Source organism: Jaculus jaculus, chromosome 18 (assembly GCF_020740685.1).
Source record: "Jaculus jaculus isolate mJacJac1 chromosome 18, mJacJac1.mat.Y.cur, whole genome shotgun sequence".
NCBI classification, from domain to species: Eukaryota; Metazoa; Chordata; class Mammalia; order Rodentia; family Dipodidae; genus Jaculus; species Jaculus jaculus.
This window is the reverse complement of record NC_059119.1, coordinates 40,433,682-40,460,020: the sequence shown is the minus strand read 5'-3', so window position 1 is coordinate 40,460,020 and position 26,339 is coordinate 40,433,682. Positions and strand designations below refer to the sequence as shown.

Here is a 26,339-nt window from a genome sequence, read left to right as displayed (position 1 = left end):
GTAATCCATATGGTTAAATTTCCTAAGAGTTGAGTTCTCATCCCTGTTTAACACAGGAATTATTAACGTCAAAGAGCTCCAATAACTCTGGAGGATGACACCACCATTAGCAATCATCTTCCTGAGTAAAGACTCTGCTGTTCCTGAGGCATGATCCTGCTTGCCCCTTCTAGGGCCTGACACACTTCTAATCATTAAAAAAAAAAACCACATTATTTATTTATTTATGAGAGAGAAGGAGACAGACAGACAGACAGACAGACAGAGAGAGAGAGAGAATGGGGTGCCAGTGCGTCCATCCACTGCAAACAAATTCCAGATGCCTGCACCACCTTGTGCATCTTGCTTATGTGGGTACTGGAAAATCAAACCTAGGTCTTTAGGCTTTGCAGGCAAGCGCCTTAACCGCTAAGCCATCTCTCCAGAGTCCTTCTGTTGTTTGTTTCTTTGTTTGTTTGTTTTAACAAGAGCACAAATACACCTTTACTTACTGTCCTTAAATCCTTGAAGGGTCCAGCATCACACGGATTCGGTGTCCACTGGCCTTGGCAGGAAGGTTGCTTCAGAATTGGCTGGAACCATGCCACTGTTTCCAGGAGTCCTAGTTACCTTCCCCCAGATGGCTCTTGTATTGCTACATTTGCAACCAGGAATCACTGTGTTGTTTTATGATTTGTCCATATAAGCCCAACTCTTGCCCAGTAGAATTCATTTTCATCTTGGGCATAAACACCTTCGGTTTTAAGAAGAGCCATGTGCTCCCTTTGGTTCAGGAGACCCAGCTACTAGCCAGCAAAACCGGCCTTGCCCCAGAGCCTTCCAGACACTTCTCCCTTTTAGAAAGGCTGTTCCCAGCAGGCCTGCACAGGAGCCAAGGTGGCCGACAAGAGGCCCACAAGGCTCCATCTTCTAATCCTTTAAAGAATGGATAAATGCTCTTTTCTAATGCCATTATGCTATAAAACATTGTTAATAGAGAAATATTCTATGAGTGCATATTTTTCTCCAGCTTAATATAAACTTAATATAATGCATTTACTTCCACTTTTGCCAATCTATAAATGAATTTAAAAGAAGATATTCCAAATGCTTACTTTTCACAAAATTACATTTAATCAGATCATTTATTTTCATTTATGTCACTCTCATTTCAAACTTTATCTTTGTTCTGTTACCTGTAATATGTGAATAAGTTGATTGAGCTCTATGCCAGGCTTTTTGGTACAGGATGAATTTATGTTTTTCAGGCAAGCACTTTAACCACCAGGCACTCTCTCCAGCCCAGGACTTATATTTTATAGTCAATGCTTAGTATGACTCTAGATATAATTGATTTCTTTTTTCCTCACTTTAAAAAAAATACATATTTATTTATTTATTTGAGAGGGAGAAAGAAGCAGAGAGAGAAAGAGAGAGAGAAAGGACGCGCAAGCATGCCAGGGTCTCCAGCCACTGCAGTCGAACAGCAGATGCATGTGGCCCCTGGTGCATCTGGCTTATGGGTCCTGGAGAGAGTCAAACCAGGATACTCTAGCTTTGCAGGCAAGCACCTTAACAGCTAAGCCATCTCTCCAGCCTTTCCCCCTCACTTCTATTTATAAAGAAATAATCTAAAAGAGACTTCTTGACTTATCCAATCACACGAGCTAGCAGCATATGATAGGCTTTCTGTCAACATTTTTAAACTATATTATTTTTATTTATTTATTTGAGAGAAAGAGAGAAAGAGAGGTGGATAGACAGAAAGACAATGGGTACACTAGGGTCTCTAGCCACTGTGAACAAACTCCAGATGCATGAGCCACCATGTGCATCTGGCTTATGTGGCTTCTAGGGAATTGAACCTGGGTCCACAGGCTTCACAGGCAAGCACCTTCACCACTAAGCCATGTCTCTAGTACCCTGTCAATATTTTACACTACTTTATTATATTGGCATAAAGAACAATGCATATTTATTATAAGATATCTGTCAATCAGGGTGACCATCCAATAGGGTTACTTCTTAGACTGAATGGGTTCTAGTATAACACTAAACTACAAGAAAGTCAAGAAAAACTCTTAAAATCATGACAGAAGAGAACAAGAACAGATTATTTCCAGAATTGTGACACCATGCTCGCCCTTCTTCCTGCCAGTCCTCTTCAGAGTTCATCTCTGTCACGACTGCTGTCATTTCTCCCTCTCCTTGATTCAGTCTGACTATGACTTGCTTTAACTCAAAATTGGGAACAAAATTAAACTATAGGATGTTTGATTCTTGGACATAGAAGAATTTATGGCTTCTGTTTGGGCCATCTGGGATGGCAGTTACAAAATAATGACGTTTTCACTATCTAACTGGAAATAAAAATGCCAAAAGATAAGAAAAGAGAGTCCTTGTGTAATATTTCTAAAGCCCCAGGCATTAATGAGCCCATCTAGCACCTTGTGAAGAGACAGTCCCAGCCTGCTCAGCCCGCCTTGCCTTTTAACTACACAAGCCGTGGCTCTCCAGGTATCATCATCTATACAGAGATGAGCAATTCCTACTAGCCTATGTCTAGATTGCTAATGTCAGAATCATAAATATTATAGTTTTTAAAGACATCATATTTTAGGATCCTACTGTTTTGGCTGATTCAGATGACATCTACTTGATGTCTTCCAGAACCACTCCAACTTCTTATAAACAGCTCTTTATGTCCACTAACCATATTAAGACATTTATCTTATCATATTTAATGTGTATATGCTTATCCATGTACAGTTACTCCTCAGTATCCCTGGTGGAATGGTTCTAGAATCCTCCATGGATAGTAAAAGTCATGGATGTTCAAGTCCCTTACATAAAATGATATAATGCAATTTTGGATATCATCTATGCATATACTCCTATATTCATTGAATGATTATTATATATAATATAAATGTTAAGTAAATGGTTGTTTTATTATATTGCATAGGGAATAATGACCAGGAAAAGTATACATGGTCTGTATAGCAGTATTTTGTTTTTTAATTTTATTCTTATTGGGAACTTTAATATATGACCATATTATATTCGATCATGTTACCGTCCCCTTTGGCTCACCAACCACTGAAGCAATTTACAGATTCAACACAATAGCAGTAAAAAATCCCAGCATCATTCTTCACAGAGATAGAGAAACATAGTATAAAAATTTATATGGAATGGCAGAAGGCCTCAGTCAGATATCCAAAAATACTTCAGCAAAAGAAACACCTCTGGAGGTATCACCATCCTCGGTCCACAGCTATACTACAAAGCCATAGTGACAAAAATATGGCACTGACAGAAAAACAGACATACAGACCAATGGGACAGAAGACCCAGCCCTGATTTCAAGCAACCACAAATACTTGATCTTTGACAAAAGAGCCAACAATGTACATTGGAGAAAGGACAAGCATCTTCAACAAATGATACTAATCAAATTGGATAACCACATGTAGAAAAGTGAAAATAGACCCACTCTTCTCACATTCACAAAAAAATCAACTGCAGATAAAGACCTCAACCTAAGACCTGAAACTTTTATTTATTTATTTTTTATTGACAACTTCCATAATTGTAAACAATATCCCATGGTAATTCCGTCCCTCCCCCCAGCTTTCCCTTTGACACTCCACTCTCCATCATATCCTCTCTCCCTCTCAATCAATAAGTCTCTTTTTTTGTTTATTTTTATTTATTTATTTGAGACTAATAGACAGACAGAGAAAGAGGCAGATAGAGAATGTGCACACCAGGGCCTCCAGCCACCGCAAATGAACTCCAGATGCATGTGTGCAACCTTGTGCATCTGATTTACATGGGTCCTATGGAATCAAGCCGTGAACCAGGGTCCTTGCTTCATAGGCAAGCACTTAACTGCTAAGCCATCTCTCAAGTCCCAGTTTCTTGTACTTTAGTTTTTTTTTTTTGTTTTTGGTTTTTCGAGGTAGGGTCTCATTCTAGCCCAGGCTGACCTGGAATTCACTATGGAGATTCAGGGTGGCCTCGAACTCACAGCGATCCTCCTACCTCTGCCTCCCGAGTGCTGGGATTAAAGGCGTGCACCACCACCCCCGGCTAGTTTCTTGTACTTTAATGTCATGATCTTTTGATCTTTTCTTCCTGTTATGATGATCTTGTATAGGTAGTGTCAGGCACTGTGAGGTCATGGATATCCAGGCCATTTTGTGTGTGGAGGAGCACTTTGTAATGAGTCCTACCCTTCCTTTGACTCTTACAGTCTTTCTGCCACCTCTTCTGCAATGGACCCTGAACCATGGAAGTTGTGATTGAGATATTTTAGTGCTGAGCACTCCTCAGTCACTTCTTCTCAGTACCACGATACCTTCTGAGTCATCCCAAAGTCATTGCAATGTGAAAAGAGAAAGTTTTCTAACCAAAGGTGAGAGTAGCATTAATATATAGATATAAACACTAAGAGAAGTGCTTATTGGGCAGTTTGATGAGCATAGCATATACATTTAGCCAGGCAGCAGCAGACATTATACCCCTAGGCTTCATGAATACCCATGTTGTAGGTTTTCAGTATCAGGGTTGTATTCCCTCCCATGGAGTAGGCCTCCAGTCAAATTAGAGGGTGGTTGTTTTCCCTCATAAAAGATGTGCCACTACTATACCCGTTGGCTCATTTGGCCTGGCTGGCCAAATATAAGGCTTGCAGTGTTCACTTTTGGATATCTTCACTCATGAATTCTCTCTCTCCCATTGAACTGCATGCAGCATGGCTTTTTCCAGCTTTCTGTCAGCTGGTCTTCATGGAGGAGGTTTTCAGCTTAGCTCCAGCAAGGTTTCTCAGTGTCCTTACAGCCCAAGTATGTGGAGTCTTTAGCAGTAGGGTCTTACTATATATTCCTGGTGGAAAAACAAGGGCCTCAGCAATGGCCTGTAATGTTTTGGGGGCATCAGGGACTTCCCTGGCCAACAACTCACTGGAAGATATAGCATCCTTGGCACTGAAAATTTTCTACTAACAATATATGGCTCCTGTGTGTTCCATCATCCAAAAAAAGCAGGTTTTCATATGACTTATTTATATTCTCATAGATTTTTATTAACTCTCCCTCCACCTTTCCTTTACTCAATCTCTTCCCCTGACCTCAGTTAGGCCTTTTCACCCCCCTTAATCTGTTCTTCTACTTACCATCCTATCTTAATTGCCAGGAAGAACTAAAAGGTGGAACCCTCTATGATATAAGACTGATGAAAGGCTACCCTAGTAGCCCAGGAAATTAAGCAATCACTCAACAAGTGGGATCTCATGATGTTTAAAAGCTTTCGTGCAGCCAAACATGTCATATCAACAGACTACACACAGAATGGGAGAAATCTTCACTAACTATACCACAGACAGAGGACTAATATCTAAAATCTACGAAGAACCCACCTTCAAGGGCATGATACAAATGTCTCATTTAGTGTTGAGCTTTACACAGCCTCACATTTTCTACTTTGCAGAGTTTGAGTCTCCTCAGAATCTACCACCAGCTTTGATAGAGCAGGCTAACTAGCTCACGGGGACAATAGCAATCCATCATTTCTTCTGTAATGTTCCCTGATCATTGATGGGTGTGATAGAGATAGCTCATCCAATTCAAATCACTAGGATTTCTGATAGAGATAGCTCATCCAATTCAAATCACTAGGATTTCTCGTATTCTCATCATTTACATGAATCTTGGGTCTCCAAGATATTTCTGGTATTAGTCAACATCTGCAAAAAGAAGGTTCTCTAACCAGGATTGGTGAAGAACATTAAACAATAAGTGTAAATATAAATATTTAGAAGGCTATTGTTTTTTTGATGTTCTTTTTTCTGAGGTAGGGTCTCACTCTACCCCAGGCTGACTTGGATCTCATTCTGTAGTCTCGGGCTGGCCTTGAACTCACAGCAACTCTCCTACCTCTGCCTACCATGTCCTAGAATTAAAGACATGTGCCACGATCCCCAGCTAGAAGGTTGTTTGATGGTAAAATATCCCTAACAGTTCACTTAGTGCTTTTAGCACTTTTAAGTTAGCTGGCAGGGAAATGGCCTCCATCTCAGTTCTAGCTTGATTTCGCAGTGTGCTGTGACCACAGCTTGCGGTGTCTTCAGTAATCAGGTCTTAACCTCTAGATCAGTACAGAAATATTTTAAAAGGTATTACTTTTATAGTTATCTTTTCATAAATTCTGTCATCATTAATAGCTTTATTTCAACTCTTCTAATTATAATCCATATACATATATATATATATATATATATATATATATATATATATCCTATTGACTCATTTTTCTATAAAAATTAAAAGCACACTTTTCCTAATAACTATTTTGATAAAATTTATCTTCAATTTTTACTAAAGTAGAAATAGATGATACAATACATAGGTAGATAGATTATATACATGAATATATACAGAGATATCTTTTTAGAAATGGCTAACAATGGCTAGTCCTATAGTAAAATAGTTTAATAAAAAATACTAGCAGTTTTCAATAGACTATTTTTTTCCTTTGAGAATAGAAAGTCTATGGTTTCCAAGTATACTAAATAATAAGAAATGAGACAACATAATCAAACTGGGTGATAGAACTAAACAGAGAGTTCTCAAAGAAGAAATACAAATAGCCAACAAATAAAGTGTGCAACATCCTTAGCCACCATGGAAAATCAAATAAAAAATACTTTGTGATTCCACTCCACTCCATCTCACTCCATTCAGAAAAAGAGCTGTCACCAAGAAATCAAATACTGTCGGGCATAGTGGTACATGCCTTTAATCCTAGCACTTGGGAGGCAGAGGTAGGATTGTTGTGAGTTTGAGGCCACCCTGAGACTCCATAATGAATACCAGGTCAGCCTGGCTAAAATGAGACCCTACCTCAAGAAAGAAGAAAGAAAGAAAGAAAGAAAGAAAGAAAGAAAGAAAGAAAGAAAGAAAGAAAGAAAGAAAGAAAGAAAGAAAGAAGCAAAGAAACAAAGAACGAAACAAAGAGACAAAGAAACAAAGAAAGAAATCAAATACTAATAAATTCAAAAGAAGTTATGAGGAAAGAAGAGCCCTTATTGATTGTTGTTGGGAGTGCAGCCATTATTACAGTCAGTGTGGATAGTTCTCAAAAAGCTAAAGCTAGAAGTACAACATGACCCACCTATAGCATTTACAGGCAGATACGCTGAGGACCTTCTGCTTTACTACGGAGATACTTGCCATGTTTATTGTAGCACTGTCCATAGCAGCTAATGCATGGAATCAACCAAGATGACCATTTATTGATTACTGAATAGTAAAAATGTAGAACATGTACACAATGGGCTTTTATTAAGCTATAAATAAAGATAAAATTATAAGTTTCAGAAAAGTAGAAAGATCTGAAAAACATTATGCTGAGATAAGTCAGGTTCAGAAAGACAAACATCAGGGCTGGAGAGATGGCTTAGCGGTTAAGCGCTTGCCTGTGAAGCCTAAGGACCCTGGTTCAAGGCTTGGTTCCCCAGGTCCCACGTTAGCCAGATGCACAAGGGGGCGCACGCGTCTGGAGTTTGTTTGCAGAGGCTGGAAGCCCTGGCGCGCCCATTCTCTCTCTCTCCCTCTATCTGTCTTTCTCTCTGTGTCTGTCGCTCTCAAATAAATAAATAAAAAATTTAAAAAAAAAAAAGAAAGACAAACATCACATGTTCTCTCTTATGTGGACCATAGCTTTGGATTATTAAATTTGTATGTAAATTGGAGCAAGAGTGTTTGAAAGGCTCTATGAGCAGTGTCAGGGTAAGTCTAAAGAAGAGGGGATAATAAACTGGGATAGTTAAATTTTAGTATGGGTAAGAGCTTGAGGTGCAGGAGAAAATGGAGTCAAGAAGAGTTAGCAAAATCTAAAGATTTATGAAAAGCCATATAAAAACCTAATTTTTGTTAGCTAGTTAAAACTATGGAAGTTTTAAAGAAGTCAGTTTGAGTAAAAGTACCCTATATGGGTCAATGATGCCTCTCTCTAGGTTATTGTAGAAAAATTCTAGTGATGGGAGTGGTATAATTCCCAGTTTAGTTGTTGGCCAGGGAAGTCCCAGCATCTCCCGCAACAATAGAGGCTATTGCCACTGCTTTTGGTTGATGATCTTATTGGCAAAGACACCACATACTTTGGTTGCAGGACACTGAGAACTCATGTGGAATTGAACTGGAAGCCCACTAACTGCTGGATAACTGTCACAGTGGTTAAAAGTGGTTCTGGCGCCGGGCGTGGTGGCACACGCCTTTAATCTGAGCACTCAGGAGGCAGAGGTAGGAGAATCACTGTGAGTTTGAGGCCACCCTGAGACTGCATAGTGAATTCCAGGTCAGCCTGGGTTAGAGTGAGACCCTATCTTTGAAAATACCAAAAAAAAAAAAAAAAAAAAAGTGGTACTAGCTAACTACTGTGAGAGAAAAATCATCAACAGTCACCCAGCAATGGATCCTGCAAACTAGCTATACAACTGACCAGCCAGGCAAGATATGCCGCTCATGCAATAGTGTGGGGGTAACCAGCTGCTCTCTGTTTTGATTTGATGACCATTACATGGGAGGAAATTCATGGCTGAGACTAGCAACCTTGTGTAAAGCCTATGGTTTAGGAGGTCATTTGCCTTAGGAGGAAAGCTACTGTTCTTTAAATGAATAGGTTGTACTCATCAAATTTCTCTTTAAATATTTCTGTTTAATTTCCATTAATTAGTGCTACTCACACTTTTGGTCAGAGAAGCATCTTTTTGAGGTCTGCACTAATTACTGGAAAGATTCAAAACTCATCATAGGGCTGAGAATATGTTGTCATTGAAATAGGACTCCCTCTTCAAGGCTCAGCAAACAATATAGAAGAGGAGACAGAAAGAACATATGAGCCAGAAAACCGGGAGGAGTGCTTTGTCAGGCTCTTTCAGACATGAAGGGGTTGTTGTATGTATGACCACATAGCAACTCTTTTTACCTGCACAATATTTGGCCTATCAACCTTCCATCATGAGTAGTGGAGAAAAGAGAAAAAGACACCAAAGTTAAAAAGGGCCTACTTTGAAATAAGTGGTTCAGTGGGATAGCAATAGAGACAATAGGATGTTATGGGAAGGAATTATGATCAAAATATAATATATAAAGGTATCAAAATTGTCAGTAAAACATTTTTAACAAGAAAATCTGTGATTTCTTTATTTGAAATTAATTCTACTTGTTGAAAATTTACACTGCAGTCAAAGAAATTCACATTTTGCCACTAATTAGGAAACTTAATTATAACACAAGTGCTATCATTGCAGTAATGTCTTCTCTTAAATGGCAACAAATCTCTAATATATTTGGTTGGATTATTTGTCCCTTGAGTTATTTAGGTTTGAAATCATTACATTAGAATTAAGTTCTCAGCCTCGATGTCTGTATTTATAAAATAACATCTACAAAGCATGTATCTTAGTCTAGAATAAAAATAAAAATTAGAGGGGTATTTTATCAACTTTATAATATGTACAATGCTGATAGAAATGTTATCCATTCTGGTACTATCATATAACTTTATTTTTCCATAGTTTTTTAACAATGTTGAATGAATTAATAACCTAATTTTTTTCACCAGGTCTCTTGTTTATTTTCCAATGGAGGGTGTAACATTGAGAGTGACAAGTGTGGCATTCATATTTTGTTTCTGGACTTTTCTTTCCAAAGAGTCTGGAAAGAAGGTTTGAGAAGCTCAAATGGGATTTCATTTTTTTTAGTATTTTTATTATTTTTAATGTTTATTATTATCATTGTTATTATTATTAACACACACATTATCCTTAAAGCAATTTCTAATATTAGACAGGGAGGAGATGTTACATGTTGGGAAATTTAAGGACTCAGAGCAATGGGGGAGAGCAGGGCCAGGATCTGGGCTGAATCCTGTGGTTATTTGACATTATAATCTAATAGACACGAGTACCAAAGTGTGTCGTTGGTCTTAATGCAGTAATCTATGAGGCCAAATAAGACTTGAACATAGAGTTGGGGGAAGCTCATCTTTACATTGATATGGGAAAATGCTACAATTACCTGAGCCTCATCGTTAGCTAAATGTCGAAAGGAAAGCAATAGTAGGAAAATAATGAGAGCCCATTCTCTGGGATAATACAGAGAAATTCAAGAAATAAGATTTTGTTTTGGCTATGCTTTCAGCCTAACTTCTGATTTGCTTCAAGCTTCAAAGCCAGTTTCATAAACTGAGACCTAGACTTTAAGCCAAGATCAATACTGTGACCTCCAATATTTCAAATTTGTAGATGGGAAACTAAGACTTGCAGGTACTAAATCACTTTTCAAATGTGAATAGCAGTGTGTTGTATTGACGTAGGGTGATGTTTTTTCCTGAGTTCTGGTCATTTAATGTTAAGCTAATCTAATACAGCATTTTGAAATGCATTGCACTTAACAAATAAATGATTGAACTGAGACAGACAGCACTATAATAGCTGAATATTTTCTTTAAGATCATTTCCAATGCCAACTCCAATCATCTGAATGAGGTAGATAACTAGAAGAGTGAAAATATAATGAAAATGGTGATGTGGAAGGGATGGATTGACCACACATATCTATATTCATTAAATAGAATGAAAATGATAAGTTTTAGTAAGAATATCCCAGAAATCGCTACCAGGACCATTACACTGTATTGTTAAACGCAGGTTCAAAGGCAAGAGTCCATGTATAGAGTGGGTAAGACAAGGTACTAATGATGTGTAGGCTATGTGAATGTCACTCAGGATGAATTCTAGATTGCTCTTTCTAGTTATCACTGAGTTATCTTTCCTTTCATAACTGTGTCTTCTATTGATTCAATCTTCATATTATTAAGCACTGTGCTTCCTTAATAAATCAAGAAATATAATTGTGTAAAAAATAATTTGAACAACCTAGAAGGTGCATTTTCCATGTCTTCTCCCAGGTAAGGACACCGCAGCACGGGTGCTATTCCCTGCAGACAATGGAGCTATTTGTCATGTCTGCACACCCTGCTGAGTGGAAGTCACTTGAAATACCGGACATCTACAACCATGTCCCTCGGCAACTAGAAACTTAATAGCTGGAACCGCACTAAGTAATAATTTAAATTTATTATTTGTAGGCTTAGTGTTGGTGTTTCGGTCCTAGGTCTGTCCAAGACCACAAAAACATAAAGTCTTGCTTGTGATTTAATTCAGCAAAATTTCTGATTTTTTTTTCAACACAACCCATATAGAAAAATACATAAACTTTTTACTGAAAATTTTAACAATTCCATTACTATGCTACTTCAAAGAATACCAATACAGGTACTCAATACTCATTGAAAAAAAAATACTGTTTGTCCCTTCCTGAGTTAGTAAATAATTTTATAAGCATATCTGGCATGGAACAGATCTATCTCAGTATGATTAAAGAGTGTTATAAAACAGAAAAATTTAGAAAAAAAGAGATCAATTATATATGTTCTTACAATATTTATTTGTCCAAAAATCTGTTATTCTTTGTCCTTGCTCATTTCTAATTTTCTTTGGATAAGTAACTATTGAAAAGGCAATCTGAATTATGTTTTCTACAACATATTGTGAATATTCTTTAAGCAGTTCTATTTTTCACTTAAAAATTAATGCACAAACCCCCAAAAGGCAACTGTCCTGGATCTAATAGGTAATTATGTTTTAAAATATTAATTTATTTATTTGAGGAGAGAGAAAGAAAGAATGAATGAATAGGCATGTCAGGGCCTCTTACCACATCAAATGAACTCCAGATGCACATGACACTTTTTGCATCTGGATTTATGTGGGCATTGGGGAATTGAGCCCAGGCCATCAGACTTTGCAAGCTGGCACCTTTAACCACTAGGCAATCTCTAGCCTGTAGTAGGTAATTATTGAATCTGTTGCAATCACAAATGGAAACACAGTAGATGTATATCCACCTCTTACTATTGCACAATCTAAAGATATCATCTCTTGCAGTAGATTATAGAAACAGAACATTTCTTTTCTCTTTGGTTGCCAAGTAGCTGAGTCAAGCCATATGATGTCAATTGTTGCTATGACAACACATGAAACAGAGAAAAGATAACATGTCTGAATACAGAGAACTCAAGCAACTGTGATCCATTTCTTGTCTGATAATATGCGTATGCTTACTTATGGAGAAGAGATATGCATCTCTAATCACCAGATATGCATTTTAATTTTATTCATGAGATGAGTGTTTATCCTTTTCACTTAAATAACCTCCTTTCATTCCAAGTAGTTGTTTTTCACTTCTTCATTTATTTTGCTTCCTGATTAAAAATGACAGGGGTAAATACATCTTTATGTGTTCTCTTTCTCCTGACTTTATGTGAACTAGAGCCATATGTTATGAATATAAAATGTTTTCATCATGGAATATTGTAATAAACATTTTACTATTGAGTAGTTACAGGAAGAAGAAACATAGCGATATAAGCTAGAGAAAATAAAAATGACAAAAATCCATAATTCCTAAGTGTTATAATTCAACCATACAAAATATTTTACATTAAATTGTACACAATGGGGCTGGAAGTATTGCTTAGTGGTTAAAGCATTTGCCTGCAAAGCCAAAGGACCCAGGTTTGATTTCCCAGGACCCATGTAAGCAAGATGCACAAGGGGGTACATGCGTCTGGAGTTCACTTGCAGTGGCTGGTGGCCCTGATGCACCCATTCTCTCTCTCTCTCCTTCTTTCTCTGTCAAATAAATAAGTAAAACAAAATACCTTAAAGAATGTGCACAGTGTACACGTGTGCACAGAAATCTGTCAATCAAATTGTCTGCCATTATGTTTAGGTGTGCTTTGCTTTTATGACTAAACATAACCCATTCATCTGACAGTAATTACTTCCCTCTCTACTCATACAGCACCTTTTTATCATGGAATTTCCTAAAGTGTAGGGGTGGCTACTGGTGAATTCAAAAGTGGAAATTTGAGAAAATATTCCCACAGTTTCAGTCAGTTCACAATAAGACCTCTAAACAATAATGCCTCTGAAAATGGAAGATTTAATTCTCTCCTGTCTTAGAAATCAGTAAACCCCAAAATGTAAGACACAACCAACAAAATAACAGCAAATCATTAAATAAAACGTGTCAAGCAATGATGATAGTCACTGGCCAAATCTATATGAAACAAATAAAACAGGATCTTTTGCCAGCCATAGAGAACAAAAAATTAAATTTGTAGTTTTGAATTTTAGTTCTAATAATTATTTAACATGATAAATTGGGGACAAAAGACTTGACTTGCGGAATGAACAGTGGTCTCCTCAGTGAAGCAGGGATAATGGTAAAAGCAAATAAATACACACACACTAGCACAATGGCTGATAAAACTTTCAAACAAAATAAGATAACAAACATTGTATAGCCTAATGTACTATTTTTTAATGCCAGATTGAATGCTTCAACTAAGAAGAGCAGGAAACCAGGAAGAGGAAGAGAAAGAAGACGAGGGAGAGCAGTGAGTTTTAGACCCGATGAAACTTATTCTCAGTGAAACTACAAGAAAATCATTTCAAAAGATAATCAGGTAAGATTTCATTTAGGTAAATATGTCATCAAAATTAGATCTATTATCAATCAATTACCTTCAATCATTTAACAGTAAACATAAAAGCACATCCCAAATTTTACCAAAGAATTAAGTGAATATGACTTATTGAAGCTTAAAATATTCTCAATACAGGTATTATTTTCTTACATCAAATATAAGAGAAAGTAATTCAAGATTTTGAAGTTGGAAAAATAACCCTTGGTGGAATGAAAAAACTTTCAGATACACTGACAAACCTCAATACAAATTGGAATTTTTTTGGACATTATGTTAAAAATTAGCTATACCCACAAAGAAAAATGTTTCATGTTATTGTAGGTGGAATCCATAGAAGTCTAGCTCAAATAAGGAAAGTACAGCAGTGCTTACCAAAGGCTGGGGAAGCAGGGAAGTGGGGAGATGTTAGTTCAGGTAAGTATTTAGTCGTGGGTAGAGTCTGGAGACCCGATGTTACTACAGTTACAGAAAATACATGGAATGTGTGATAACAAATACTAAATGTGCTCAGAGATTTAATCATAAGTATCTCACCAGAAACAAATTGTAACTAGGTGAAGGGATGGATTTGTCAGTTAGCCTGACTATAGGAATCATTCCACAATGTCTACGTGTACAAAAACATCATACTGCATACCTTAAATGCATTTATATTTTTTTCAGTCATGGTTTAATAAAGTTGATTGGTTATAAGGAAGGAGGGTGAGAGCTACTAAATAGAAACAATGAAATGTAGGATTACAGGAAGTTGCAATGATCCCAATGAGATGCACCAGAGAAGAAAAGGGAACCCTGAGCTGGATGGTCAGTAAGACAACTGGTTAAGAGTCTGAACAACAGTTGTAACAGCCTCACTCTAGTGCAAGCTCAGACGGTTTCCTGTGAATTAAGCACACAGGCATTAGTTTCTGAATAAAGTCAACATCATTTACAAGATCAACATGCCTGTCTCCAGGCAACTGCTGAAGCATCACTAACAGGATAGTCCTACAGGATGGCATTTTTGCTTACATGCTGCTTTCTGGATTTCCTGACTCATAGCCAATGGTGTGAAAGTCTAGAAGGTATGATTTTTGATTATGAGCAATAAGAAAAGTAGTAAACTGCTATTCTATGTCGGCCATATAAACTCCTTACATAGTTCAGTCTTCCTTTACCATTTAGCTCAATGTCCTTCAGGGTAAGAAAAGTTGAGAGGCCAGGAGACAGGGAATCTTAGAAGAGGAGCAATCACTGACCACTTTCTTTCATCCTGGAGGTGACCGTGACATCATCAGTCTATGCTATATAGCCTGGAAAGAGAACAAGAGCTGAATTCCTTGCTTTGTTTTCACAAGTGTGAGGGGTGCACATGCACATGCATGCATGTGGGGGCCAGAGGACAATCTCAAGGGGCATCCTCAGGCACACCATCATCCATCTCTCTTTGAAGCACAGTCCTGCCTTGCCCTGAAACTCACCAGAGAGCTCCAGCAGTGATCCTCCTATCTCTGTCTCCCCAGTGCTGGTATTATAGGTGCGTGCCCCACCCATGGGATTTACATGGGTATTGGGGATCAAACTCAAGTCCTCTTGCTAACATGGTAAGCCTTCTAGTGACTAAGCTATCACCCAGATCCAGAGTTGACTATCTTGATACCCAAACAGTATTTCTCCTTCTACCCCATGAATTTTTTTTTATTTATTAAAGATTTGGGGATAGTGTTTAAATATGACTTAAGAGAGAGAAAGAGAGAGAAAAGAGGCACACCAGGGCTTCCAGCCACTGAAAACAAACTCCAGACTCATGTGCCGCCATGAGCATCTGGCTAATGTGGGTACTGGAGATTTGAACCTGGGTCCTTAGACTTCACAGGCAAGCAACTTAACTGCTAAGCCATCTCTCCAAATAACATAATGTCAGCTAACAGAATAACCTACCGTTGCTCACAAAATAATGATGGGATTTAATTTTCCCTATAGAACCAAGGGGCTTATGAAAATGGGGAACTGAGAATAAAGGAGAGCTGTAAGGCTGGCACTGAGCTTTGTACTGCATAGAACAGCTGCTGGTGTTTGGGTACTTCAGAAACTACACAGAGAATGGAAGGAAATCAGCCATTGTTTGAGCTTGCATGACTGGAAAAAATACACAGATGGATGTGTTTCTGCCTGCTCACCTTTATGGGTGCCTAACTCAGACAACCCTCAGTCCTCTATCAAATCTTAAACATTTTTTTTTTTTTAAGAGCCGCCTATTGGTTTTAGCTCAGGAAACAATAAAGTGCAACGTTTGTGAAAATGGTCCCAAGGACATAGATACTGCTAAAAAATCCATGAAAAAATAAGACAAATTACCAGTTCTCATTATTCATTTGGCTTCCACTAAAGAATAATAGCTAAGTAATTTTCCATAAATCACACTACCCAAGTATAATACAATGTTAGTAGTCTATTGACAAAAAATGTTATTTCTGTAACTTTTCCTCTAAGTCCGAGGAATGATCAGGCATTAAAAGTGACAGGACAATATTTTTCACTATATGTTGCCATAATTTAAGCCTAATATTGCCTGGATATGAGAAGGAGAAAGATAAATACTTTTAGAAAAAATAAATTAGGTTATCTACACACTTTCTTAACAAAATGGCACATACTTTGGGAGGTAAAAAAAATAATGTTATTATTATAAATAGGTTGTGTGAAGTATATTTAAATAAGAAATCAGACTACCGATGTAAAATTTGTGGATGGGGTCATGGTATCTGGCATCTCTAAAACTACTTTTCTGGAATCAAAATGAAGAATGGAAGACTCCTAGGAGTTTCAATAAGTAGGTCAAAGGGTTCTCTCCATTGCCCATCTTCTTTGCCTCATTGATGCCTGTTATGTGAATCCACAAACAGCTGTAAGAGGACTCCAGGAATCTGGACCTCAGACCAGCAGGGTAAGAAAACCTCATGAGCTATTCTTACCCACCAAAGTATTCTCCTTCTTGTGCATACCTTGAGAGAGCCTGCCAACATAGGGGCAGAGACAATTACTTGGCAAGGAAGTGTGGACAGTTATGATGCTTTCATTGACATTCACTATGCCGCCCTTTCCCTGGGCTAGAACTGTGCATCGTTATCATTTGTTGTGTGAGCTTGCTACACCTCTCAGTACAGGGACCAAACTTTCCCATCCCACTGACACGAAGCAGGCCAAGGAGCATTCCTGAGACTATGTCCATCTCAAAGAGGTTTTGATTTCCTTGTCCACAATGACTTACGTTCCTTTACCAAGAGCCATCAGAAGAAAATGCAAAATCAAAGTAATTAAGACTAAAATGTTTCTTTTTAACAGTAAATAAGATTGCAAGATATTTGCTTATCACACTAAAGTTCAATGACACAAAATCTTACCATCCATTCATTTAACAAATGTAGACTGTTAGCTATATCATTTTATTAGGTTACATATTGAGACCAAAAGAGTAAACAAAAGATACGTGGTCCCATTCCCATTTTCACAAAGCTTAAAGTTCTATGCTATGTCCCTTCCCTCCTCTACCATGCTGCTTGATTATCTCAAAAGGCCCATCCCAATAGGAAAATTAATCTATCCTGTCACTAGATTTCTCTCAGCCAGAGATGACTAGTGAGCAGAACTTTAGGAAACCCTCTCAATGATCTGCCCCAGGTATGACTCCTCCAATTATGTTATCTACATAAATTATTACATAATATCTACATAAAAAGGATTTTTTTCATATATAATTTAGGTAATTACCTGACCTTAATTTAAGGAGATAATCTTAGCAAATCTAATCACATAAATCCTCTAAAAGCACAGCAATTTCTCTGGATGGTAGTAGAAGGAGAAATCAAAATTGAAGCCAAAGGAGAGTCACACTGGCTTTAAGGTAGAAGTGACCAGCTGACAAGGACCTAAGAACGGCCTCCAAGTCCAAGGGCTAAGCAGCAGCCAGGATGACAGTGCAGCCCTCAGTCCTTCAGCCCAGGAAGTGATTCCTGTCGACAACCAGTGAAGAATGCATCCAGGTTAATATTTTAACTTTAGCCTTATAAAACCCTAAGCAGAGAACCCAGGCAAGCCCACAATATACTTTTCTGTTATTTCAAGTTAATAAATTTATGGTAATATTTTAATAGCAATAGAACTCTAATATCATGATGTAATATAGATTGAACATCTGGGTCATTGAAAGGGATGACTTGACACTAAGCCTCTGGATTTGCTCAACGGGGCCTAAAGTTCCTCACATTGTGGGCAAAGCCTTTCATTGTAGCACAAACTTTCAAATGGAATTCTTCAAAACAGAGTTCAAGATTACTCACAATTGACACCAATGTTAAGCCACACGGACAGCCAATGCTCTTCTGAGCATTGACACAGAGCAGCAAATCAGATAGGGTCAGTGTGACAACGCAGAGAAGGAAATGAAATAGTAGAAACCCTAAGCTCTACAACTGTGTTTACTGTTGTCCCCAGCTGCTCCCCTGAACCAGAAGCAGACTAAAACTAAGCAAATTCATAAAGTTAACATTCCCTGATTCTTGTTTGTCTCTCTTTCTTATCCCTAGGGCATAGTTTCTACTTTACATAAAACATAATCATCCTCTAAACTTCTAACTTCCAAAAACAACTAAATTTTGTTCAAGGACACAGAGTGCCAAATCCCAGGCAATGGACAATGAGCTGAATTAAACATAGAAAATTGGTTGTCACCTTCCTAGATCGGCAGTGGGTACCAAAGAGATGCATTCAGAAATGGTCGTGTGTTTCTCCTCTGGGCAGTGAGACTGCTGACAAGCGGGGCTCCTGCCACGGATACCCAGGTTGCTGTAGGGGTTTTGGTGTCATGGGCTGGACTGTTTCCCCTTGAAGTTCTGCTGGTGAAGCTCGACGTCTGGTATATCAAAGTCTGGCTACACTTGAAGATATTGCCTGAAGAGTAAAATCAGGCCACTGGGGCACACTCTAGTAAATATAAGAATATGAAGAGAAAGACACATTCATAGCAAAGATAATATAAAGACACAAAGACAATGGTCATTCCAAGACATAAAGAGAGGCTTTTGAAGAAACCAGTCTTGCTGATATCTTCACTTTAGACTTCTACACTCCAAAATTTTGAGAAAACAATTGATGGTAAGCTAACAGTCTTCAATGCCAGCTGTCATTAGTGTCTGCATAACACATCACGGGATAAAAATGGAAACATATTTTCTTTAATCACCATGGTTGGGGTTTTGTTATTTCTAACAAAATGCATTTCTACTTGATCCAAAGCCTCGTGCATTTAATCTTTTTCTACTTATCAAAGGATATCCCACCATGATAGTTCCGTGAGTTCAGGTAGGAGATACAATAGCAATGTAAGACAATATTTCAAAACGTATCCACTGAGGTAAAGAGTCAGTAAAATGGTCTATTTGGTGCAGTGCACATGAGAGTATTTTACAAAGTTGGTCCTCTTTTATATGAATTCTACTGTGCAGTCTCTTACTTTACTAGTTACACTCATTAAACAAAGGCTGGACATGGGACGAGTGAAGGACTTCATTTAGACAGTTTACAAATGTCCAGGGATTATCATGCGTGGCATCTTAGAATAAATTCCTCCCCAGTTTTGCCAGTGGTCCGTGAGCAGCCAGTGGTTCATACATATCAGAAAACCAGGTATTTAACAGCTTGGCATTCCACAGTGAAAATGCTTATGGGCAGTTTACATAGGTTGATCTGGGTGTTGAAATCTCATAAGATGAATTGTCCCTGGGATATTACTTAGACTTTGAAGCTTGGGTTTAATGAATCCACTCATCCAGGAAAATTGAAAAAAGAGGCTTCTATGCCATCGCTTTGATAGGCTCGTTAAAGGGCCATTTTATCAGCCCCTGGCTATTTTTATTTCAGAGAGAAAATACCCCTGGGACCTTAGTTCAAGAGATAATCCCTTGGAAAGAACATACATTTGATTTTGGGGGGCGGTTCAGAATTCTCACTGATAGCCTTTATCAGAGGGTGATGGCCATTTGAAGATTGTTCATTAAAGCATGTTTGAAAGTGACTATAGGTTTTTAAATTGGATTTGCAGAAGGGAGGGCTTGTAAGTAGAATAGCCTTATATGTTTTGTTCAATTTTCATAAGAATATCATCACAAAAATGTAGTCCCTGGGCTGGAGAGATGACTTAGTGGTTAAGTGTTTGCCTGTGAAGCCTAAGAACCTCGGTTCGAGGCTCGATTTCCCAGGACCAACGTTTGCCAGATGCACAAGGGGCGCAGGCATCTGGAATTCATTTACATTGACTAGAAGCCCTGGCATGCCCATTCTCTCTCTCCCTCTCTCTCTCTCTCTCTTTCTCTCTCTCTCTCTCTCTCTCTCTCTCTGTCTCTCTCTCTCTCTCTCTCTTTATGTATCTGCCTCTTTCTCTCTTTGTCTGTCCTTCTCAAATAAATAAAAATAAACAAAAACATTAAAAAAATGTAGTCCCCACTATAGACTGTAAAAAGATGAGGGACTGTCAAGTCTTCCACATCACACCTGCACACCTGACTGCTGCTACTGAGACTTTGCCAGCTCACAGACAGAATGCTGAAATGCAGCTGAGGTGTTTGCCTGAAAATCCATCTGGCAGGAAGCTTAAAGGCACTCTCTCCACTCTTTTTCCAATTCTCCTGATTTATAGAGCAACATAATTGATAGAAATATAGCTCTCTAACCTTAGGTTTCTTCCCATTGACTCAGTTATCACATGATCAAAGCCTTTCCTAGCTGTCAAACCAACTCTTATTTCTGATGTGCTTGTCGGAGGCTTCGCCTCTGTCATTTACCAAAATAGCTATATAAGAGGCTCAAGGCTACAACAATTTGCTATTCAGGACTATAGAGAATCAGTCTAAATCCTATTCCAGGGATAAGAATAAGTGCTCATATTGTATCTATAGTGGAACAAAAACAAAAAACAAAAACTGGTAGCATCCATCGTATATCTTTCTCAAATGACAAAAGAATTACTTGTTTTAATCAATTAACCAATAGCCTAAGTGTTTCCATCTCCTGTGCTACCATAAAAAATTACCATTTACCTTGGCACTTGAATTATTAACAAAAAAAAAAATGGATCCATTACAACGCCCACACCATTTACAAGCCAAAAATCATTTTAAGCTCCTTTTCAATGACCCTCTTCAGCTCGCTCTGGCATAGCCACTACAGAAAGCATCAAATTTATCTTACTCTGCCTTGTCTGTGGCCATCCGCTTTCCCATCCACAAGTATGATCTTCTAATTAGGGAGCTCGATCAGTATTTGGAACTGCTATTACTGTAGAAAGAGAAGTGACTAATTGCTCTGCATCAAAATGCCAGGGGAATGCAATAAGGCTAAAAAGGTCAGAGCATTTTATCATTTCCTCAGTCCCTGGGAGGATCAATAAACAGCTGTGAGTGACCACTCTTCTGGTAGCACTTTCTCCTACAAAAACAATGTCTACTGTTGACCTGTGGAAAGTCAGAGGGTTTTGTTGTTATTGTAGTTCTCTCCATTGGGGTCGATAAGAAGAGCACATGATAGAATCTTTGATTCTAGACATGCTGGTCACATAATTTATGTTTTCAAAGGTTTGGGAGGAAAGTGAAGTTTTACATCTTTAGCTCTGCCTGTATAAGCCATCCCATCTTTCATGGCAGAAGCTAAGACAGCTCAATACCCATACTGCAGAGATGTGAAACGCTCCAAATGTCTTTATGCTAAGCTGCCCACCAACTCTCTGGTTCCCATTGTATAATCGTCATCCAGACTCTTGCTTTGCCCCTTAACAAGTCTCTCTGATTCAGCCTTGAGGAGCTAATGCAGGTGGCAAAGAGGGCAATCAGGAGCTGCCAGTCTTCTGCTTTGAACCACCCACTGACCCTTCCCTCACACACACTACCCTCTGCAGAAAGTCCAAACATGGTATTTGGAGCCTTTGTGAACCAGACTCTGCTTGTTGCCTAATTTCTCAACATATCCTCTGCAGCTACAGCTAGTATTTGAGAATTCACAAAATACACTGGGAGATTACTCTTCTCCAGACAAAACCTTTTCTTCCCTCTTTAGAATAATCCCTCCACTTTTCTTATACTGCTCTTACATTCATAGCTCAAACTACTAAACATCCCCTTTAAAAAAAATATTTTAGGCCTGGAGAGATGGCTTAGCAGTTAAGCACTTGCCTGTGAAGCCTAAGGACCCTGGTTTGAGGCTCAATTCCCCAGGACCCACATTAGCCAGATGCACAAGGGGGCACACATATCTGGAGTTCATTTGCAGTGGCTGGAGAACCTGGCATTCCCCTTCTGTCTCTCTTTCCCTTTTTCTCTCCCTATCTGTCTCTGTAAAATGAATAATTTTTTTTTAAATTTGAGCAAAAAATATTTTATTTATTTATTTGAGAGAGAGACAGGAAGAGAGAGAGAGAACAGTACTGTTCGGACCTTCAGCCACTGAAAATGAACTCCTTGTGCATCTGGCTTGCATGGGTACTGAGGAATGGAACCTGGGTCCTTTGCTCTTGCTGGTAAGTACCTTAGCCACTACACCATCTCTCCAGCCCTAAATGTTCTCCTTGTAAGCTTTGTCCTTCCCTGGAAAACTTTTCTTGCCCACACCAGGCAAATGATCTTCTCTTCTGACAATCTCTTTCTATTTTATTGTGGAAACACTCTGCATTAATGCTCCCTTTGATCTCTATACCATAAATGCAATAGGACAAAATTCAAATCTATATTCTTCACCATTTTAATCTTGATACATAGTCAACTACCTAGTAAGTTACATTCTATTTTTTTCCTGTGGAGTAAATCATAACAACCCATTTTACTTTGCAAAATCAGTCTTTCTTATTTAATAGTTTCAGCAGAGCAAGACATGGTACTGCTGGTTTCTCTGCTGGGGTCTTGTGGACCTCAGACAGAAGTACCAGGTGAGCTGTGCATTTAGTTAATTATTTATTTATTTGAGAGCGACAGACACAGAGAGAAAGACAGATAGAGGGAGAGAGAGAGAATGGGCGTGCCAGGGCTTCCAGCCTCTGCAAACCAACTCCAGACTCGTGCGCCCCCTTGTGCATCTAGCTAACGTGGGACCTGGGGAACCGAGCCTCGAACCGGGGTCCTTAGGCTTCACAGGCAAGCACTTAACCACTAGGCCATCTCTGCAGCCTGAGCTGTGCATTTAGAAGCAGGAATGTCTTCCTAGACCATTCACTGTGCTTAAGAATTCAACTCTTTGTTATTGCAGATTTTGAATTCTTATTTGTCAGTGAGTGACTAGCAAGGATCACTCTTGAAAACTAGATCATAACTTCAAGTCTTATCTATGTGGCATGTGGCCCTTTCACAACATAATAGTTGAGTCCCCCCAATCCAGCAGGAGATTCTCCCTCCAGCCTACTCTAATGGAGTCATACACAATGTAAACTAGTCAGTGAAGTGACTAGCTCATAAGCATGGCCACATTGTGGAGCCTAATGTAGTAAGTCCTTACCCCTGTGGTCATCCCACGCTCACTTAGGCAGAAGGTGGGGTAGCCATCAGGTACACAAGAAGAACATTTCTCAGTCTCCTCTTAGAATTTTGCCTGCCATATATATACATACTTAACCAATTCCCAAATGGAATAATGATTCAAGAAAAATCATTTTTAACTGTTCTGTCATTGCTAACATTCAGCAGGCAACTTGATCTCTGTCTAAGGAATGAGAAATAATACTTGTAGTGAGTCCCAGACCAGAAATGAACAGAAGACCACCAGAATAAAAATTAAAAATTAAAAAGGAGAAACTTGAGAGATTTCCAGGTAAGACGGCGGCTTAGGAGCCACACCAAACAGCCTAGGGAGGGATTTAAGCAAAACCCCAGCAAAATGCACTCTTCTTCTGGAAGGTGAAAGAGTACAGGTTATTATTGGACATAGCGGAGAAGCCGGAGAGACCAAGACCCATCAGATAGGAGGAAACCCGGCGGAGTCCCACTGAGGCTCTTGCTGCCGTGATCTGCGCACCGCCCTGGTGCCATCCCGCAAGGCACACCAGGCAGCTGCAGCAGAGACCAAGCAACACATGTTTCGACTCCATCAGCCTTCTTGCACAGTTAAGAAATCTGAAGGAAAGACAGCTGAGATCAACTGAAGAGCTACTGAAAGTGCAAGAAACTCCAGAAGTTCTGAACTCTCCCGTCCCCACCATCAGAAGGGCGAGCCTGCAGCATCCAGCCCCCAGTACTAGTGTGGCCAGCAGAGCAGATCAGAGGTACAGCTGCACAGCTCAGCAAAGAGGGACTGAGGCGGGCACTCAGCATTGTGAGATTGGAAGCCACCCCAAAAGATAACGAGGCTGACTCACAAAAAAATTAAAAATAGGACTGGAGAGATGGCTTAGCGGTTAAGCACTTGCCTGTGAAGCCTAAGGACCCCGGTTCGAGGCTCAGTTCCCCAGGTCCCACGTTCGCCAGATGCACAAGGGGGCGCACGCATCTGGAGTTCATTTGCAGTGGCTGGAGGCCCTGGCACACCCATTCTCTCTCTCTCCCTCTATCTGTCTTTCTCTCTGTGTCTGTCGCTCTCAAATAAATAAATAAATAAATAAATTTTAAAAAATTAAAAATAAATAAATAAATATATAAAAACAGGTACTCAGTCCTGCAAGAGCTAATCTCTTTCCTTGTCAGTTCAGGTTATGGGGTATATATTCTTGGTTGGCATTCCCATTTTCAAATAACCTGTATTTGGGGGTTGAATTTTATTGCCTTTGGTGCTTTCATATATATAGGGCCTTTGTCTTTTGCTTCTGTCATTATTGGGGGCAGGGTCTGATCCAGATTTAGGTTGACCTGGAACCCAATTCAAAACAGAAATCTCTACTTCCCAGCTGACAAGATTAAGGGTGTAGAACAATACACAGCCTTAGGGATTTTGGCTTTATATCACTATATGTTTGCTTTAATTCCCTCAATTGCATACTTTGTGCTTGTTTTTATTGATTGTGTATGTTTCTCTGTTGAAGTTTACAACTTGCCAGTAAATTACTCCACCCAGTCCATTAGAATACTTACTTGGCAAGCAAACCCAAACTCAACACATAGGATTACTTCTGTGTCTTGACTGAGGTACAAGAGCTACACCAATGTTTCTCAAACATTTCCATAAAGTAGAAAAGGAAGGAATTTTACTGAACTCTTTCTATGAAGCCAGCATCACCATCATAACAAAACCAGGCAAAGAGAGACAAAAAAAAAAAAAAAAAGAAAGAAAGAAAGAAAATTAAAAATCAATCTCCCTCATGAACATACATGCAAAAATTCTGAACAAAATATTGCCAAACAGGATACAAGAATATATCAAAAAGATTATTCACCCCAACCAAATTGGCTTTATCCCAGGGATGCAGGGATGGTTCAACATATGCAAATCAATAAATGTAATACATCATATAAATGGTCTGAAGGACAAAAATCACATGATCATCTCAATAGATGCAGAAAAGACATTCGACAAAATCCAACATCCTTTCATGGTAAAAGTATTACAGAAACTGGGACTAGAAGGAGCAAATCTCAACATAATAAAAGCTATGCATGACAAACCTGCAGCCAACATATTACTAAATGGTGAAAAACTCAAAGCTTTTCCACTAAATTCAGTAACAAAACAAGGGTGTCCACTGTCCCCAATTTTATTTAATATAGTACTGGAAGTTTTACGTATAGCAAAAAGGCAAGAGACACTCATAAAAAGAATACATATTGGAAAGGAAGAGATCAAATAATCTCTATTTGCAGATAATATGATTCTACACATAAAAGACCCTAAAAGCTCTACCAGCAAACTGTTAGAGCTCTAAGCATTTTTAGCGACAAAGCAGGATACAAAATAAATACACAGAACTCAGTAGCTTTCATATATACTAAAACCAAACATGCAGACAATGAAATCAGAGAATCTCTCCCATTCACAATTGCCTCAAAAAAAGAAAATAAAATAAAGTACCTTGGAATAAACTTAACTAAGGAAGTGAAGGAGATCTACAATGAGAACTTTAAAACACTCAAGCAAGAGGGGCTGAAGAGATGGCTTAGTGGCTAAGGCATTTGCCTGCAAATCCAAAGGACCTAGGTTAAATTCCCCAGGACCCACATTAGCCAGATGCACAAGGGGGTGCACAAATATGGAGTTCATTTGCAGTGGCTGGAGGCCCTGGCACACCCATTCTCTCTCTCTCCCTCTCTCTCTCTCTCTCTCATATATAAAATATTTTTAAAAATCCAAAATTTCACTTGGAAGCACAAAAGAAACCTTGAATAGGCAAAATGATTTTAAGCAACAAAAATAAGGCTGGTGATATCACAATACCTGATTAAGCTATATTACAAAGCCATAGTAACAAAAACACCATGGTACTGGCACAAAGACAGACACACAGATCAATGGAACAGAATAGAGGACCCAGATGTTAATCCAGGCAGCTACTGCCATCTGAAATTTGACAAAAATGCCAAAAAATATTCATTGGAGAAAACTCTTCAACAAGTGGTGCTGGGAAAACTGGATATCTATATGTAGAAAGATGAAAATAGATCCTTGTCTTTCTCCATGCACAAAAATCAAATTCCAGTGGATCAGAGACCTTATTATCAGACCTGAAACTCTGAAATTGCTAGAGGAAAAGGTAGGAGAAACCCTTCAATATATTGGCATAGGTAATAACTTTCTGA

At 38.6% G+C, this 26,339-nt stretch overlaps 1 pseudogene; it reads right to left on the bottom strand.

Moving 5' to 3' along the window:
• Positions 1 to 496: 496 nt before the first annotated feature.
• The window catches only part of LOC105944121, a 36,397-nt pseudogene continuing 10,554 nt past the window's right edge, over positions 497 to 26,339 (bottom strand).